General features: G+C 38.7%; 1 long non-coding RNA gene across 2 annotated transcripts; it reads right to left on the reverse strand.

The window, feature by feature from the left end:
- Positions 1 to 1,617: 1,617 nt before the first annotated feature.
- Positions 1,618 to 5,410, reverse strand: LOC128822154 (uncharacterized). 2 transcript variants are annotated; one of them, XR_008441372.1, is made up of 4 exons: positions 5,203 to 5,410; positions 4,149 to 4,238; positions 3,905 to 4,015; positions 1,618 to 1,891 (listed from the first exon to the last, which is right to left on the reverse strand). It is a non-coding gene; the product is annotated as an uncharacterized LOC128822154 (long non-coding RNA). The 2 variants fall into 2 exon arrangements; XR_008441371.1 differs by lacking the exon at positions 4,149 to 4,238.
- Between the last annotated feature and the right edge of the window lie 561 nt (positions 5,411 to 5,971).

The raw sequence follows: 5,971 nt of genomic DNA on the forward strand, positions 1-5,971 counted from the left end.
TGCCTAAATATATTACATTTTCAGCACTGGCACCTTAAAGCAAATGTGTTAAAATCCTTAAATTTGAAAGCAAATGCTGCATCACCAGCTGAATCTCTGAGAAGTACACAGCTGTGTGATTTAAGTGCAATTGACTGCATTACGTGCTAGCAGTTTGGAAGTCAATATTTTTTATAGTCCTTTTTTTGTTGACATTAAAAAATGGCCACTTCTGACTGCATACCCCAGTGCAAACTTAGGCTTATGGATTTCAGAAAACTGCTTGTATCTGAAGCGTCCTTTAACTGATGCCTGATGTATGCCTTAATGCTTGTGTGTCAATATAATTGTGTAAGAAACAGGCTGTAAAGATGACTGTGCTGCTAGCTCTGCTCATCTTAATATAGGCAAAAATCTGCTCAGCAGGACCTTATTTGATGATGATGCAAGAAAAACTACTGGTGAATAACAGGCAGGCAACATAATTAATGACAGATTACTTTTCTACACATGTAGAAAGAGTTGATCTTGAAAACTTTGCGGTGGTTTTATTGTTTTGCCCAGAAAATCTGTTTTAAAGGAGGTTGTATAGGCAATTATTTTTTTCCCTTCTCCTCCTCCCAGTTTTGTTGAAGAGTATTTTGAAGCGTATTTTTCACTTTGACGCAAGTCAAAGTGTAGTCTTTTACGCAGTCTTTTCTGAAAGTCCTGATGAGTTCTCTTTAAGTAAGAGGAACTTAATCATATATGGGAGTGTCTGCTTTATCATATGTAGGTACCATCTTTGATAACTTAATGATGTTTCTCAGTGCAGTGGTTCAAACATCCTCTGAAAAGCAGTGAAGGGGAAAAAACCAAAATATGACAAAATTGTTTTAGTAACAGACTGAAGTGTTAAGCACTAAGGAAAAAAGTTAAACATGCAGGTCTAAGCATCATTCCATCTTTCTTAAAGCCCAAAAGCAACTTTTTCTTGCTGTCTTGCTTCTTTGTGCCTGCATAATAAACAAAATGTATATTTTTTCATCATTGGCATCATCTGTAACTGGCCTATAAATAGCCAAAACATCAAACTTGCCCAGCTGCCTAGTCCTAGTATGCTTTGTGCTCATGCTTAAATGCATTGGGAGTGTTAATTCAGTGCAGCTAGTGGTTCCAGAAAGTTCAAAACATGTATTTAAGTAGAATAGTAGCATATTTTAAGGATGTTTAAAGATACATTCAAAAAGTGTGCATGATATATTTTTTTAACAGTGAAAGAAAAATAAAACTGAAAAGGAAGATTGAGAAATATAAATATTCACTAGACGATGCCACTTAAAGTGAATTGCATTCTGCATATCCTTGTCAGGCACACATTTTGATCTCAGAGAGATGTTGCAGGCCTCTGTGCAGTCCTTAGAGGAAAAAGCTGTTTGCAGAGCTGATAATTTGTGACTTTAACTGAGTGGTTAAGGATTTAATCTTCTTGGACAATAGATTTCCATTTTTCCTCAAAAAGTAAGCTCTCCCTACCAATGAGTTCGCTTTCATTTTTCAGACATGAAGGCATGTTTGTGAAAGCACCTGGGGAAATACAGAGCACTAGAAACTCTTAATGATCTTGGAACAAAGTAATCAAAAACAAATTCAGGTGTTTTTTTTTTTTTATTTTATTTTTAGTACAAATCGCAAAAAAGAGATGTTGCAAGATCAAGAGAAGAGCTTATTTTTTAGTGTTTCAGAATAATTCTGAAATTATTTGTCTATGTATGAAATACATCAATAGCACCACAGCTGCCCTTCCTGAAGGTGACAGGAAAGAAAAATGTGATAAAGGTCAGAGTGTCAGGCAGCCTATTATGAGCAAAACACTTTCCTAGGATAGAGACTCGCCAGGAGTGGGCTGGTTCCAACCTTGACATTACAGCATCTGTCAAAAGGAAAAACAACTCATGACTCCAGGTAATAACTGAAGGTAGTAAAAACAACTCATTTGCCCTATTTCTTCCATCTCTAGGGGGAAAAATACATCAAGCTACCATGTAGCAATCATTTTAAAAAGTTCTGCACAGTTGCCTCAAGCAGTTGGTTGAGGTGTTTTACTTTATTACAAAATACACAAAAGTAAAAGCTGATCTCAAAGTTTATGGAAGGAGCCCATGATAAATATATTTGAATTTATTTTGTTTTATTCAGTGTTGAACGTAGTCATATTTGGAGAAAGAGCAATAAAAATGGAACTGTACAGGTGTGTACCTTTAGAGGTAAATTTTTAAAATTATCTTTTAAATTTTTTCCCTAATTGCAAAGGCTCCAGAATCAAACTAAGAGTTTCAGCTTATGTTACTGTATTTCTAACATGATTACCAGAAATGCCAACCTACCTAGACCAGAGTGCAGGTAGGGTAATTAAATGTATTGAAAGTGCATTTGAGAAAGTGTGGTATTATTGAAGAAAGAGAAGGAAAGAATGCAGCATGACTTTCTAACCAACTGTATTTTCAAACCTGATAAAAAATCCTCATGAGGTGAGCAAGGTTTATCTGTATAAAGCTACATGAAAGATTAGCATTGGTTGCAGAAAGTTGTGTTAATATAATTTTGATAGAAGGTGTTTTCCTTGAAGACCTAGCTTTGAATGGAAATATTTTTGACATGACATTGATCAATGATTTTGGCAAAGTTTATATCTTAAATGTACCTAGATTTTTTAATTTAAACCTATGAATCAAAAGCTAATAAGAAAATTTGCACAGCGAACTTGATCTCTGAAAACTGAGAAATGGCCTTCAAAGAGAATTCAACCCCATCTCACATATCCGTTTTCCTCTGATGCTCTGTGTGCCACAAACTTACAGGAAACAGAGGAAAACTTACACCTTCAGATAACTTGTTCTTTAAGACGGAAGGCTCCAACTGCCACAAGTCTCAGGTGTCCATTTTGCAACTGATTCCAGTAGGATACAATTTCTTAACTATAGTTCTGCAAAAATGTCTTTTATTTATTTGTTCATGCTGCAATATTATTTTCGCCCTTAGATGGCAATTCTTTTCTTGCCATGCAACTTTTGAGAAGGTTTGTAGCAGTTGGTACTTGACAGCATTTAGCAGCAAATACCCATGCCTTAATTGTAATGTTCAGCTTGTTGTCAAAGGAATGTTAGTTTGATGCTTTCTTGTGTAGCTTTTGTCCTGTATAAAAAAAGATCTAAAAGTCTAAGGAAGGGCTGACACAGCAGTCCTATTTAGAGCACTGAATGTGCTGATCACTTAAGACTTGACTGCATTGTTTCTTTACTGCCTAAGGTTGTGGTGATAATCCCATTGGCAGGAGGGACTGAATGAGGGACATCTGCCAGTTGCAGATGTCTAGAAAGCCTACTGTTAACAGCAAAAAAAATACCAGAAAATCTTGGCTTTTGTTTTCACAGCGTCTACTTTAATGTCATGGTCTCAAGAGTACTGTAAGGTGCAGGTGTCATTGTAAAAAGATAGTAGCACTTTATTCCTAAGAGAAATTAGTCATAGAAGAAAATCTTAGCTGAGGAAGTAATACATCCATCCACAAACCCCAGAGTGGTATTTGAGTTAGAAAGTGCCTTAAGGCACTGAGGTTCAAATACTTGGGTAAAACATCATACACTCTTCTTCGATGTTAGTCTGAGACCTTGTCAGCTCTTTTAGATGATACAACACCAGTGTTATATCAAAAAGCTACTGAACTATCTGATAAAATTATATCTGGCATCACCCTTAAACTCGAAGGACCACAAAAACCTTTACCAATTGGAAGCAAACTGTGGTTCTAATGCTAAATAAGACAACCCCCAGGACAGACATACTGAGGAAGTGAAAAGTCCTTGTTGGCTCTTTGAAAGTGCCAGTTGTGAAATCTGCAATCATTTTCATTAATACATCCTGTGGATAGACTAAAAATCCTCACCTATTCATGCACAATCTTGTATAGTCTTTGTTGTTCAAGTCTTGCAAAAATTTTAGTAAGCTTGAGCAGTTGTCTTCCGTTTGTGTACAGATTAACCTGGGTTTCATTAACCTGAAAAAAAATTAATTAAATAATTTCCAAAAACACTCACCCTCTGTGCAATAGAAATGTGTTTGCTGAAACAGGTGATGGCAAGTACAACACACTTCTGTTTTATAATTAAATGTGGCAAACATCAGAATACCTTTGGCAAGCGTCAGCTGTTGTGTTAAATAAACTTGCAATTGAAAGTAGTCAGATGCAGGAGGAGTCATGCCTCTGTGAGGTTAGATGGCTAAATTATTGAAAAACAAATGGAAAGAATGATAATTGATTTAGAGAATGAATAGATATTTATACCAAAAATATTAAGACTGGTGTAAATGAAGTGTTAACAGAAGAATGTATTAAAGCATTAGAAACAGCCAAGCAAGGGTATGGTATGTGTTAATTGCTACAGAATGCTGCATATAGTTTTTCATTCATATTCCTTGATAGTGTCATGCATTGACACTTGCTGGATGCCAGGCACCCACAAAAGTTGCTTGCTGGACAGGGGAGAGAAATGTAACAAAGGATTGACATAAGAACTGGGAGAAATGTTCATGGATTGACATAAGGACTAGGCGAAATCACTCATCAGGGCAAAACAGGCTCAAATTAGAGATATAAAATGAATTTATTACTAACACAATCAGAGCAGGATAATGAGAAGTAAAAAAAGCTCTTGAAAACATCTTCCCCTCACTGCTTCCTCCTTCCCAAGCTCTACCTCCTTACCCCAGTGGTGAAAGAGGACAGGGAATGGGGATTATGGTAAATTCATCAGCCATGGTTTATCCTGCTGCTCAGGGGGAGGAGCCATTCTCCAGCTGTACCGTGGGGTTCCTCCTGTTCTCCATGTACTTCTCTGATGTGAGTCCCTCTCAAGAGCAACAGCTTTCTGTGACCTGCTGCAATGTGAGTCCCTCCCATGGACACACAGTCCTCCCAAAACTGCTGCAGCGTGGATCACTCTTCCACAGGGTGCAGTCCTTCAAGGAGACTCCACAGATCTCTCACAGAGCCACAGACTCCTTTCACGCATCCCCCTCCTCTGGTGTGGAGCTCTTTTGCCAGCTGTGGGTGCATCTCAGAATCCCCATGGACCTCCATAGGCTGCAGGGGCACAGCTGCTTCACCATGGTCTGCACCAGGGGCTGCAGGGGAATCTCAACTCTGGTGCCTGGAGCACCTCCTGCCTCTTCTTCTCCACTGACCTCAATTTCTGTAGAGCTCTTCCTCCCACATGTTCTCACTCTGTTCTTCTTTGGCTGGAATTAAAAATGTGCCACCACCTTTGTTTTGATTTCTTCTTAAATATGTTATCACAGAGGCCTAACTACCATTTATAATTGGCTCAGCCTTGGCCAACAGCACGCCCATCTTTGGACCCACCAGGGACTGGCTCTATTGGACATTCCAGAAGCTTCTCAAAGAAACCACCTTTGTGGCCCCCGTGCTACCAAAAAAAACCCAGGCTTTACAAACCCAACACAGATAGCAAGAAGGGGGAACTTGCAATTATTAATGCTGTCAAATTGAGAGATCTGGAGCCATAAAGTGTTCATAGAGGAAATGAAAAGAACCACAAGTCTTGGGTGTTTGCTCCTGCACTGTCCACATTAAAGCATTACGTTTAGCACATGCCCAGTCAGTGTGCAGGAGTCAATCCAAAAGAAATCAAAATGTATGAGAGTTGCATAGACAACAGTGTTTGTCCTCCGTGGTGAGCCCAAGTGATTCTGGCCAGGCTGCTTAGGTGTCATAGAACCGTAGAATCATGGAATGGCTTTAGTGTGACATTAAAGATCACCTAATTCCAACCTGCCTACCATGAGCAGGGACACTTTCACTGGGTCAGGTTGCTCAGAACTTCATCCAACCTGGCCTTGAACACTTCCAAGGATGGGGCATCCACATCTTCTGTGGACAACCTGTTCCAGTGCTCACCACTCCCCTAGAATTTTTTCCTAGTGTCTAATCTAA

The sequence above is a fragment of the Vidua macroura genome, chromosome Z, assembly GCF_024509145.1.
Source record: "Vidua macroura isolate BioBank_ID:100142 chromosome Z, ASM2450914v1, whole genome shotgun sequence".
In the NCBI taxonomy this organism is placed as follows: Eukaryota; Metazoa; Chordata; class Aves; order Passeriformes; family Viduidae; genus Vidua; species Vidua macroura.